The sequence below is a fragment of the Lycium barbarum genome, chromosome 8 (genome assembly GCF_019175385.1).
Source record: "Lycium barbarum isolate Lr01 chromosome 8, ASM1917538v2, whole genome shotgun sequence".
In the NCBI taxonomy this organism is placed as follows: Eukaryota; Viridiplantae; Streptophyta; class Magnoliopsida; order Solanales; family Solanaceae; genus Lycium; species Lycium barbarum.
Window position 1 is genome coordinate 94,083,785 of NC_083344.1, and position 14,395 is coordinate 94,098,179.

The window sequence follows — 14,395 nt, forward strand, 5'->3', positions numbered from 1 at the left end:
ATTACAAAGTATACCAGATTTTGGTTTAATCGAATCCCACGATTTTAGACTTTTTTTTAAAGGAAAAAAATCTGATTTTAAATGTGGCTTAATTTTAAGATATTTACCAATCAACTTCTTCTACTTTTTAAAAAGATTTCTTTCTCTCCCTCTCCCTCTCCCTTTCCATTTTCTGACCTAAAATTCATCTTCTCTCCTAAAATAAATTTTCAAACCAATATTACAAAGTATTTTTTATTACTGAACTATGTATTAATTGTATATAGAAATTGGTTTGTATCGTTTTGAGATATGTGTGATTATTGTGTGTTTGAAATCTTTATATATTATATAAACTGTAGTTTTCAAAAATGTTGAAAACTAATATATGTATGAAATGTGTATGAAATTTGCTATATATCATTTAGATATATGCGGATAAATTCGATATGAATTAGTGTATGAAATGTGTATGGAATCTGGTTTGTATCAATCAGAAAACTTATTATACATATATACTTTCTCATAATCTATACATATTTTGATCAGATTTTATACAATTTATATGTACGTTATCATAATCAAAATATACATACAACTTTTACATGTATTTCATACATAAAAATTATAATGAATTTATACAGTTATACATATGGCATACAAAAATGTATACATATTTTCTCAAAATTTATGCATACTTTGATTATGTTTTATACCATTTAAATGTACTTTATCATAATCAAAATATACATACGATTTTTATACATGTTTCATATATAAAAATTATAACGAATTTATACAGTTATACATATTGCATACAAAAATTATACATATATGTTTTCTGGTGTATGAACTTTGTACATATATATTACCGATTAGAATGAACTTTTTAAGTTAAAGTTGGAGAAAATTAGGAAACAATATCTCTTAATTTTGAATGTGGAGAGAAACGTGGATGAAATAAAAGAGCAAAAGTTAGAGAAAATCATGGAACAATACCTCTTAATTTTGAATGGAGAGAGAAAAGTGAATAAAATAAGGAAAACAGTTTATTTAATGTGTTTTATTTACTTCTTTTTTATTTACCTGATTCGTACAGATTTTGTAACAAATCTATTGTTATATTTTGTAAACTGAAAAGTATCGTCATATTCTGTAAATATACCCACTTACTGTGTACATATATGTTTTTGCCCCATATGTTAACCAGTTGAACGCTTAATGGTTCTCAGGCCCAATCGAGCTTGGTTACAATACTACGGGACAAGTGCACAGATAGCCGATTTTGAGACCCTGTTTGAAACATTTTTTTTGCATGCATTGCCCTTCTTTGGGGTGGTCTTTAAATTTGCCCCTCATATTTGTGGTCTTTAAATTTTGCCCCTTATATTTGTGGTCTTTAAGTTTTGCCCTTCGCTTGGAAAGGTGGGCGAATACCTGAGGTTCTAGGTTTGAACCCTCGCTCAGTCAGGGCTGGGGAGGGGGGGGGGGAGGGGTGGAGGCGTGTATGCCGGATCCGGCATAACTAAAAGTCTGCCCCATAAGGCAGAACTTTTCCTTAAGGCATAATTTAGTTATGCCTTATGGGACAGACTTTTAGTTAAGGCATAACCAAAAGTATGTCCCACAAGGCAGAACTTTTCCTTAAGGCATAGACTTTGCCTTATAAGGCAAACTTTAGTTATGCCTTAAGGAAAAGTTCCGCCTTATGGGGCATACTTTTAGTTATGTCTTATGAGACACACTTTTAGTTAAGACATAACTAAAAGTATGCCCCATAAGGCGAAACTTTTACTTAAGGCATAATTAAAAGTTTGTCTTGAAAAGTAAAAAAAAAAAAAAATATATGCCTCAAGAAAAAGTCTGTCGGAGGGGGCAGAGCAAAATTCAAACTCTGCCTTGCAAATTTTTTTAAAATTTTTGACTGAGCGGGGGTTCAAACCCGAAACCCATGAGTTTTAGGCAAAGGCCAAAAATTAAAGACTACCAATTTGAGGGGCAAAAGTTAAAGACCACCCCCAAAAGAAGGACATTTCTGCAAATTGCCCTATTTGAAACATAGTTAAAGTTTAAAACTTTTATAAGCTTAACCACTGCAAAATCCATTTATGATATCCAAAGTTGAAATTGCAAAAATTTGCAATGGAAGTTATAATTTTTGTCTAAAATTTGGTATATTGCTTGATCAAATAAACTTCACATATTTTTATCTTTAAATTCAGAAGATTAAACTTCGGAGCAAATATCTATAAATGAACGTCAGATGTTTATGTCTAAACTTCAAACACCGTAGTATTGGACTCTTCTTTATTTTTTGTATGTTGGTTTCCTTTTGTTTTAAGCATTTGCGTCATTTCAAGTTTTGGGACTTCGTATATGTTTGTATGATGTTTTGGAACTTGTTGGTATGGTCAGGTTGATATCCAAGAGGCTCAAAGCGGTTTCAGACAGGTTCGGAGCAATTTAGCAGTTGATGTTTTTTTTTTTTTTTTAAAAAAAAAAATTTTGGTGCGAGATTTGGTGCATCCCGGTGGCGAAAGGTGTTTCGTGTCAAATATGGGATTTTGGGTTAACTGGTCAACACGTGTTCTTCTTGATCGCAATGAGAAAATTATGAATTGACTTGTCAAAAGTTATTTTGTTCATCATGATTGCGATGAAGAAAATACTCAGTATAACATAAAAATAAAATCGGGATTCGTTATTTCGTTCCACCATATTTTGATATTGTGAGCTCGGTATTGGGAGATTCTTTGTCAAGGAATTCAAATAAGATCTCTTCGCGCCGTATGGCACATATCTGTCTCAATCAACTCAACATACATTCTGAGACCTGTTAAAGCTCTTGATTACTATAAACCGCCTAAAAACATTCTTAATTCATTTCCAAAAAAGCAGCTGTCTTTACACAAAGATGAAAAAAAACAATATATGCACAGTACATAGATGTGACATCTTAAAACTATCCTACTTTCTTGTGAAAGTTGGATCTAAAAGGTCTTACAAAATCAGCAACTATCAGAATACAAGTATATTTTCTCGTAACGTCACTAAGATATAATAGGTATCTCTGTTTATCCAAAGAAAAATAGAAAGAAGGTCTTGCAATCGGTAGGCAAGTAGTAAATGATAATAACAGTTTTCTGCAGCGCATCTCACAACTTCTGTATAACCACTGAATTGGCCAATCCGGCTTGCTCAATTGTTTGGGTTGGATCGCTAAGCATCTTAGGAGGAAACCCAACTGTCTGTAGTTGGTAAGCACTAGCGGCACTGGGCCTTGAAGCGTCTATGAAGGCACGAATATCAGCAACTGTATGATGGTAATTGAAGTGTGCAACCATGCGGGTCCCATCTGCTAGTCTAAGTTGAAGGGAGGTTGATGGCAATGATTCATCCAAAAGGCCCGTAGAAGGTGTTTGGGTGTTTGACAGGGGCAGAGGCAGATGGCTCTGAAGTTGCTGGAGTTGAGCTGCTACCGAGTGTTCTTCCCACCACCTGAAATGGAACTTGAGGTTTCTCTGGTTCCTGCAAGTGCATGGAGGAAGCGAAAACATATAAGATTTACTTCAACTGATCTCTGACATGCTTTTGGACATTTATTGAGATTGTATACAGAAAATGAGAGAGGGTTTAGTTAGGGAGTTAAAGGATAAAAGGATGCTCATAGTGGATAAAAAGTAATGTATATTTACAAGGAACCATATTCCTCCTGATAGCGGAAAATAGAACTATATTTCGCCACAGTTTTGCTCCCACATCTTATAATCAATCAAATCTGATAACGTACAAAATCAATAAATAATAAAGACTTGTATTGCCTCATATTTGTTCCTCCTCTGTTATCTTTCTGCCTCTATTTGTATTTCTTTTTCATAATTGTTTTGTGAAAAGAGAAGATAAGAGAAAAGGAGCAATTTAGGGGTGAACATTAGATACTCACAGTGAAGTTCTCATCCCTACTTATGAGGTGGCAATGCACCTGGACCTAGTATCTGCAGGTGCCAGTTCTCTTGGACATTCAGACTTTGCAATACTCTGCAAAAGAGGCACCACTACTTATCATCTCTAACTGCAAACTTGGTCATCAAATACGAGAAATGTACAAAAAATCTCGGACAAACAAAGTGGAAATATGTTTGGAGATAGATAACCATGAGGCAATAAAACACTAAAACATTCTCCAGCTACGCTTCAAACTTCAAACAAAGTAAAGTAGCAACCTACAGAATCTACTACGAACACGAGGTTCGAAGACAAAAGCTATGCTGCATGAACTTGTTTACAGGTACATATTTGAGACAGGTATTCATGAGTATCCAGTATGCGAAGGGCAGTTTTTTTGCTAATTTTAGAGTATTCTGAAGAATCTACACAAATCACCCATACCCATGTCACACCTACCCGACACGGTACGTCAAACAAATGAAGAATCCATGTAATAATGGACAAAGAGGCAACATGAACTGCTGGACCCATTATTCCACTAATAGTGGAAGGATAATGGAGAAAAGGACTAATTATAGTAACAGCGTTAGAGACTTGCACAGATGAAATACAGTTGAGTATTGGGCCTATTATCCAGCCACAGTGTCAGGAAATTTTTGTCCTATTTCGTGACTTTGTTTTTCATTCACTTACCTCCAGAAAAGGTGCATTTTCAGGATCATCCAATCTCCTCAACGGACCATCATTTACAGTGAAACCATTTCTCCAGAAGATAATGTTATGTACAATGGACTCAGGAGGTTGAGAAGCCGGTGCAGGTACTGATAAATAGTGTAAATATGTAGTAAAATAATATTTTGTAAATCTTCTATTTTAGGTTAGTATAGTTTGTATCCTAATAGGACATTGTAACTATGGTATATTTACCAACTCAATCAATGAGAATAATCACGGAATTAATCTCTTTCATGGTATCAGATACTAGGGTTTCTTTTCCTTCTCTTCCGCTGCCCTAATTCTCCGACGTCCTCTACCCACTTTTCCGACGTCTTCTTCTTCTTCTTCTTCTTCTTCTTCTTCTTCTTCTTCTTCTTCTTCTTCTTCTTCTTCTTCTTCTTCTTCTTCTTCGATTTCCGTCCATTTTTCTTGCCTTCCATCAATGGCAGACACCAAGTTTGTTACACCTCGGAAATTTTTCCGTACTTGTGTGATGAGTAGAACAATGAAGGACTTGAGTGTATGGTGTTTTACTAAGTCCGGAATGGCTAATTTTGCATTTTTGGAAATAATAAAGTTGCAGAAAATTTTTCACCCAGTGGTCGTATATGGCACTATACGGCCCCCGTAAAGTGATTTACGGACCGTATAGTGCAATCGTCTTTCATTGCGTCAAAAATCTCAAGTTTCTGTTAAGTGTTGAAATGGTTAAAAAACGACCCAGAATACGGCCCGTAAACTGGTTTACGGACCGTAAACCAGGTCGTAAACCACCAGGTCCCTCAGCCAAGACTTTCTGTAAATGGTGAAAATGATTAAAAACGACTTGGAGGACGGCCCGTAAACTGGTTTACGGACCGTAAACCCCAGTCGTAAAGTGCCATGACACTCAGCCAAACCTTCTGTTTTTGAATTGCTTAAACACGATCATGGAAGACGGACCGTAAACCACAATACGGTCCGTAAACTGCAGTTTACGACCACTGTTCACCCGACGAGAATTCATTAAAGATCAGATTTTGGGATTATTAAAAAGGGACCAAAGCTCACTTTATTTCATTATTCATCCATACACTTCAAGAAAAGCTCCAGAACTCTCCACATACTTCATCCATAGAAATTCAAAAGAATCCAAGGAACATCAAGGACAACAACACTAAACCTATGAAATCAAGTGCAAAAACACATCAAGGGATCATCTAAGTCAAGTAATTCCCAAGAAGGTGAAACTAGGGTTTTGTCTAAGTGAAGCAATTCAACTTAAGGATTGTTCAACCACTATCCAAGGTAAGTTTCATGATTATTCCATGTTGTTTGAAGTATTGGAAAGCTTAGACACTTGAGATGTAGAAGAACATAGAAATAGGTCATTATTGAATGAATAGTGACATGAATGAATGATAGTGGAATTGAACTACGAATATTGGAGTGTTGTGAGTACAAATACGTTATAAATGATGTTTATATCATGAAACAAGCATTAAATGCAAGGATGAGCTAAAATCATTAAATAAGGGAAAATTGGAAGAAAATGGTGGATTTTGCTAAATGTACGTAAACGACGATTGTTGATTGCGATATTGTGAATAATGTTATGAATGTTGGGAGTTAATATACAACATGGAAAGTAGTATGAGCAAAGGAAGCGCTGTCCGACTTCTCCTAGAATTAGCGACGCGTTCTTGTAGTTAGTATGCTAATGTTGATATGAATTCTTTATGAAGGTAACGACGCGACATTGAACAAGAGCAAGCGAGCGATAGCCTAACTAAGCGACCAAGGTATGTGAGGCTAGTCCCTTCTTTCTGATGGCATGAATCTTGTAACACGAAATTCCTATTCTCTTCATGAGTTCCTATAGTCCGAAAGGCTAAGAGTCTAACTCCTTAATGTCTATATAAGATGAGGAATACGATATGATGATGCTAGTATAAGGATGATGTTAATGCTTACACTCACCTTATGTACTAGTTCCTTCAAAGTGAGGCAGAGTATCAATAGTTGTTCCATAATGGAATCGGGGGATCACGACCTTACGTCACCCCGATAGAGTAAAGTTGATCTTGAGCCTTATGCATGTATTACAATGAGATAAGTATTTTATGATGAGTGTATTATTATTATGAGAATTTTATGATAAGCATGACATGAGCATTTCACACCGTGCCTAGTTGGCCGGGCAGTCACCGCCAAGGCGGGCAGCTATACAGATACACCATGACCCTTTAGCATGGGCAGACACCACTAGTGGGCGACATGAGATGGTACCCCGGACGCGGGAGGCCTGGACGCGGGCTAATATTATTGATTATCACACCGTTCCGACATGGACGGGCAGCTTGCATATGATGCATATATGTTATGAGGATGAGTATGAGTAAGATGGCACGCATGATTTCCTTTATGATTATCAGACAGATCCAGATATTTCATGTTGATGTTATCACTATATTGTTGATGTTTTCTTTCATTGTTTATGCTTCTCATATTCAGTACAACATTCGTACTGACGTCCTTTCTTCGGACGCTGTGTTCATGCCCACAGGTAGACAGAGAGGAGAGCTTGGCCCAGATCCTCAGTAGCAGTCAGCTGGTTGAAAGCACTCCATCGTCCGGAGGTGCTTATGACTATCCTTTTGATGTACATTCATGTATGCATATTTTGGGCATGACGGAGTCTTGTTCCGTCCATGTATTCATTATGTTAGTAGAGGCTCGTAGATACGCAGTGTGGGTTAGATGGTGTCACAAGAGGTTTTCAAATGTATATAAAGTATCTATGTTTTGACTAAACATGATTTTCCTACGATTGGTATGTGAAATTTATAAAAGAGTATTAAATGAGCAAGATAAGTAGTAGAGTGAGCGGTGCTCGGTAACTAGCTCCGGGTACCCGTCGCGGCCCCTAGCTGGGTCGTGACAAAGTTCCATCCTGCTTTGGCTGTCTCCAACATCAAGAATCACATCCCAATTATTCTTGAGATGGAAACGGATCATTATTCGGCTCGGGCCGAATTATTCAAACTTCATGCCCGGTCTCACCGTGTCCTTTCCCACATTCTGCCAATCGGAAAGGAGAAGGCTCCTACCACCGACGACGAAAAGGAGTTGTGGTCCACTTTGGATGCCACGGTACTTCAATGGGTATATGCAACCATCTCCACGGACTTATTGCATACAATCATCGAAGAAGACCTATCGGCAAAGGAGGCCTGGGATCGCCTCCGTAATCTTTTTCAAGACAACAAAAACTCCCGTGTCGTTGCTTTGGAACATGATTTCTCTCATGTCAAGATGCGGGATTTTCTAAACGCTTCGGCGTATTGCCTGTTTCTCAAGACTTTGGCCGATCAACTTAAGAGTGTGGGGGCTCCGGTGACCGACAACCGCCTCGTTCTCCAACTAGTGGCTGGACTCCCAGAGGCATACAAGAATTTGGGTAACTACATCCGCCAAAGTAAGCCTCTTCCACCATTCTCTGAAACTCGGTCAAGTTTGTGCCTTGAGGAAAAGGCGTTGGCTGAAATGCACGATGACTCGCCCGCGACTATGGTGGCTAATTCCAAACGTGATTTTGATGACTCTTTTCATCTGGAAAATTCTGGTCGTTCTCACCATCATCGGGGAAAAAATAACAACAAAAACCGCGGCTTTAGCGGCGGGAATAATAACGGCGGTGGCCGTGGTTCGGGCGGCGGCAGTGGCAGCCGACGCAGTGGAGGACGCCCCTCAGGTGACCAGCAGCAGTGGCAACAGCCCTCCTCACTGTGGCAGTGGGGTTGGATGCCTCAGTGGGCTCCCCCTTGCCCGTATCCTACCACGCAGTGGGCTCGGCCACAGCAGCAGTGGCAGCCGCCATCTTCTTCGTCTGGCCCGAGGTCGCTGGCCCAGCCTGGCATTTTGGGCTCGCGACCACAGCAGCAGGCATATGCAGCTGCGGGCCCCCCGACACAATGGACTCCGACGGATATTGAATCGGCCATGCACACGATGATGTTGAACCAACCCGATTCGAATTAGTATATGGATACCGGCGCCACGTCCCATATGACATCCACAAAAGGTACTCTCTCGTCTTATTTTAATTTGAGCAATCGTAATACTGGCATTGTTGTTGGTAATGGTAATTCAATTCCAATTCGAGGTTGTGGTCATGCTAAATTGCCTCCCCCGAACCCTCCTTTATTGTTAAACAATGTCCTTCATGCGCCAAAACTCATAAAGAATTTGATATCGGTTCGTAAATTTACTACTGATAACTATGTGAGTGTTGAATTTGATCCTTATGGGTTTTCTGTGAAGGATTTCCGGACGGGGATGGCTCTCATGAGATGTAATAGTAGGGGTGCTCTCTATCTATTGTCCACCTTCAAATTTTCCACCAATTCACCGTCGACTTTTGTTGCCTTGTCTTCTACCCGTTGGCATGATCGTTTGGGCCACCCGGGAGCTTCTATTTTGGATTTTCTTAGGCGTAATAAAAGCATTGAATGTAATAGTTCTAGTTCATCTAGTATTTGTCATTCTTGCGTTCTTGGTAAACATGTTAAGTTGCCATTTGCTAGTTCTATTTTCGAAACTTTGTTTCCATTTGACATTATTCATAGTGATTTGTGGACTTCTCCAATTTTGAGTTCTATGGGCCATCGTTATTATGTTCTGTTTTTGGATGATTTTACCAACTATTTGTGGACTTTCCCTTTGGCTAGAAAATCTGATGTTTACTCAAACTTCATGGATTTTAAGACCCATATTCTTACTCAATTTGAACGTCCTATCAAGAATGTCCAATGTGATAATGGGAGGGAATATACTAATAGTCAATTCGGAAAATTTTGTGCATCCAATGGGATGTCTTTCCGTCTTTCGTGTCCTCATACATCCTCTCAAAATGGGAAAGCAGAAAGAAAAATTCGTTCACTAAATAATGTCATCCGGACTCTTCTTGCTCATGACTCCATTCCTCCGTCTTTTTGGCATCATGCATTACAAATGGCGACGTATCTCATTAATATTTTACCAAGTAAGCTATTGGGTCACAAATCACCTTTAGAGGTCCTTTACCAACGGAAACCATCTTATTCTCATCTCCGAGTCTTTGGGTGTTTATGTTATCCCCTTTTTCCGTCTACTACTATTCGCAAGTTGCACCCTCGGTCAACTCCATGTGTCTTTTTGGGATATCCACCAAACCATCGTGGCTACAAATGTTTTGATTTATCCTCAAATAAAATCATTATTTGTCGTCACGTTTTATTTGATGAGACTCAATTTCCGTTTTCCAAAATCCATACTCCGGCTCCCACCTCTTATGACTTCCTTGATGATGGCCTCTCTCCTTACTTGATCCATCATATAGCCGCCAGCCCTCCACCGCTGCCCTGTCCCCCCCCCCCCCCCCCCCCCCCCCCGTCGCTGCCCGTGACTCAGGACCACGCCGACCCCTCCCCACCTGGGCAGCAGCCTCCATCGTCCTCTACGCAGGACCAGTCCGCCCCTCTCCCCCACCAGCTTCCCACCACCCCGCAAAACTCGACCATTTCTCCACCTGTCCAGCCCAATACCCACACACGCATGGTCACTCGTAGTCAGCGCGGGATTTTCAAACCCAAGCACCCATTTAATCTACATGCGGCGGTTACCAAGTCCCCCATACCTCGTAAACCGTTGGATGCGCTACGTGACCCGAATTGGAAATTGGCCATGGATGATGAATATGATGCTCTTATTAAAAATAAGACGTGGGATTTGGTACCCCGTCCACCTAATGTGAATGTTATTCGGTCTATATGGATTTTTACTCATAAAGAAAAGTCTAATGGTGATTTTGAGAGGCATAAAGCCCGTCTTGTAGGTGATGGCAAAACACAGCAGGTTGGCATTGATTGTGGTGAGTCTTTCATTCCGGTCGTGAAGCCAGCAACGATCCGGACTGTCTTAAGTCTAGCTCTATCTAAACATTGGCCCATTCATCAGTTGGATGTCAAAAATGCATTTCTTCATGGCGAGCTCAAGGAGACGGTTTATATGCATCAACCTATGGGTTTTAGAGACCCATCTCGTCACGATTATGTGTGTTTGTTGCGCAAGTCCTTATATGGGCTTAAACAGGCACCGAGAGCTTGGTATAAAAGATTTGCTGACTTTGTTTCTTCCATTGGTTTTGGTAATAGCAGGTCTGACCACTCCTTGTTCATCTATCTCAAAGGGAACCACTTGGCTTACATTTTACTATATGTGGATGATATTATTCTTACTGCTTCTTCAGATGCTCTCCGCTATTCTATTATGGGCCTTCTTGGCTCAGAATTTGCTATGAAGGACTTAGGTCCTTTGAACTATTTTCTTGGCATTGCGGTGACCCGTCACAAGGGTGGTATGTTTCTATCACAACGAAGTTATGCTACAGACATTATTGAACGTGCAGGAATGTCCTCGTGTAAGCCTTCTTCCACTCCGGTTGACACTAAACCGAAGGTCAGTGCCTCTTCTGGCGATCTGTGTGACGATCCCACTCATTTCCGGAGCCTTGCAGGTGCTCTTCAGTATCTTACCTTCACCAGACCGGATATTTCTTATGCCGTACAGCAGATTTGTCTTCATATGCATGCTCCACGAGATACGTATATGCTTGCTCTTAAGCGGATTATTCGGTATATTCAGGGTACTCTTGATCATGGTTTGCATCTCTAGTCATCTTCAGTTACTGATTTGGTTTCATACACTGATGCTGATTGGGGGGGATGTCCAGACACTAGACGTTCGACGTCGGGTTATTGCGTGTTTTTGGGAGATAATTTGATATCCTGGTCATCTAAGCGCCAACCTACTCTTTCCCGCTCTAGTGCGGAAGCAGAATATAGGGGGGTTGCTAATGTTGTCTCTGAATCATGCTGGATATGTAACCTCCTCTTGGAACTACATTGTCTGATCCCTAAGGCTACTTTAGTTTATTGTGATAATGTCAGTGCCATTTACCTGTCAGGAAATCCAGTCCAACATCAGCGCACCAAGCACATTGAGATGGATATACATTTTGTTCGTGAAAAGGTGGTGCGCGGCCACGTCCGTGTCCTTCATGTTCCGTCCCGATATCAGCTCGCCGATATTTTCACTAAAGGACTGCCACAGGTCTTATTTGAAGATTTTCGGGACAGTCTCAGCGTTCGTAAACCTCCCGTTTCGACTGCGGGGGTGTGATAAATAGTGTAAATATGTAGTAAAAGAATATTTTGTAAATCTTCTATTTTAGGTTAGTATAGTTTGTATCCTAATAGGACATTGTAACTATGGTATATTTTTACCAACTCAATCAATGAGAATAATCACGGAATTAATCTCTTTCAGGTACTGTCTTCCCTGCAAGCGTTCTCCCAGTTCCAGCAAAAGCTTCTTCAGCTTGAACTAGGAAGGATACTTTCCAAGGGACCTTGCGTTGCACCCATTTGCCTAGCTCGATCAAAGATGGAGTCCACGTCATGCTGCTTTGAAGGGTCTTGAACAAGCATTCCACTATAAACAATATTGTAGCTGCAGTTAGGGGGACAAAACAGTTCTATGTATTCTTTCAAGTTTTATTTATCAAATCCCCGATATAGAGAATATAATCACAAAGTACAGGAAAACGTTAATGGACACGAGATAACAAACATGACTGTATACGCAGAATCGTGAATTGCCACATAGAATACCTCAGAAACAAAAGCTAATTCGAATCAAAGATTAAGAATATCATTCAACTATAATACAAATCTAGATAGTACAGTCATGGACAATGGACGTGCACTTTTTGGAAAAAGTAGGAGAAGACTTGCCCATTAGGATCTTCAATGTGTATCGCTTATCATTTATGCAAAGTAAATGAAAATAAAAGTATGCAAAGTAAATGAAAATAAAAGTACCAACATAAGCTATAAAACAAGTAGAAATCAAAGAAAACATTCAAAGAGCATGACATTTAAAAGCATCATAATGTTTATAGTTTGATTAGGTAAAAAAGAACGATAAAAAAAGGCAGCCCGGTGCACTAAGCTCCCGCTATGCGCGGGGTCCGGAAAAGGACTGGACCACAAGGGTCTGTTGTACATGACCTTATCTTGCATTTCTACACCATAAGATCAATTAATTAACAAATATCTTTCTAGTATAATTGTAGATGTTAAAAAAGAAATCCCGAGGCGGCAGGTGTGTTTGATGACAAAGAAAACATTTTTGGAAATTTATTTTCTTTGAGGAAATCATGTTGTTGTGTATTTAAACTTGAGGAAAATGTTTGTCCAAGAAAAATATTTTTCACCACAATGGAGCAACTGACTTCCTTGTTCTTGAGCAGAAGTCATTTTCTTTTACAAGTATCCTAATTCTTACTCCTTATCACTTGGACATTATTGTTAACATTTAATTCTAAAAGATATCAAAAAACTCCACTTAATGAAATTAATATATTACACCAATATTTCATCCCAAAAACAATATATGTAGCTAATATTTATAATTGACCAAACAATGGAAATTGATCCAGAAATGTTTTCCTAAGATAAATTATTTTACACGAAAAACATTTTTGATGGAAACTTTTTTCCTCCATACAAACACACAATAGTCTAGTACCTGTTCTCCTCCCTATTCCCATAGCGAAATGATCAGGAAAATCAACTTAGGGTGTGTTCGGTAGGGAGGAAAATATTTTCCAATTTTCCCATATTTGGTTGGTCAAAATATGTAATTAGAAAATAAGTTCCTTAATTCGGAAGGATGGTTCGGTTGGTTGAGCATGGGGCTTTCATAATGGAAGTCTCAGGTTCGAAACCCCCTGCCTATTACAGTAGGAAATTTGCATTTGGGGTCGAGCTCGTCGCACGGGGCTTGCCTAGTGCAGGTTATCTCTCCTTTGTGATTTGCGAGCTATTGTACAGGAACTGGGTGCACACCCGAAGGGTAGCGGCTGCGGGTTCCCATGTCATCAAAAAAGAAATACTAATAATAATAAGTTCGGAAAATAACTTTCCTAATGAAAGTAGGAAAAACAAGTTGCACGAGTGTTTTGTCCTAGATCATTTTGTCCTCCTCACCCATCCAAGCCCCACCCTTGAGCATCCCAACCCCTATAGATTACATATAAATGTTGTTGGAATAATTATTTCTTGCTTACTTATCAAATACTAGAAAATAAGCAACTTATTTTCCATTCGTAGCGAACGCAGCCTTAATGTAGATTGTCAATGCTCAGTTGGATAATTAGTACTACGTCCAAACAGAAATTCAATTTGATTTTCCTTAAAAACGTGAAAATTGACACAGAGAATTCGAGCAATTAGGGTTTAGGAATTGCCTGTTTTCACCACCAGTGTAATATTCTTGAGGATTATTATTATTATTATTATTATTATTATTATTATTATTATCAGAGTCGCTGTCTGAATCAGATGGACGGTTCAGATCAGTCAGTGTACGGATACCAGCAGTGAACGGTTGGCGTGAGGGCTCCTTGCTATCCCCGGAAGGCATCGTCTCTGTGCTGCTGTTGTTGCTACTGAGAGAGAAAGAGTTGGGTAATATGATTCCTCGATCACCTGGCCTACTGTTTTCACGTTTTTTCTAATTTACTACTACTTTTTATTTTGTTATGTTCACTAGCCAGTTCCAGAATCAGTTTGGTATAAGTTTAGATGTATACATTAAATTATAAAATTAGATGTATACATTAAATTTGTATAAGTTTCTTTTTCCTATCAAACCTATTTTTGTTTAT

The 14,395-nt window shown here is 39.2% G+C and overlaps 1 pseudogene; it reads right to left on the minus strand.

Annotated features, from left to right (window-relative positions):
* Positions 1–2,821: 2,821 nt before the first annotated feature.
* LOC132607965 (plant UBX domain-containing protein 4-like) lies at positions 2,822–14,151 on the minus strand (annotated as a pseudogene).
* Positions 14,152–14,395: the final 244 nt, after the last annotated feature.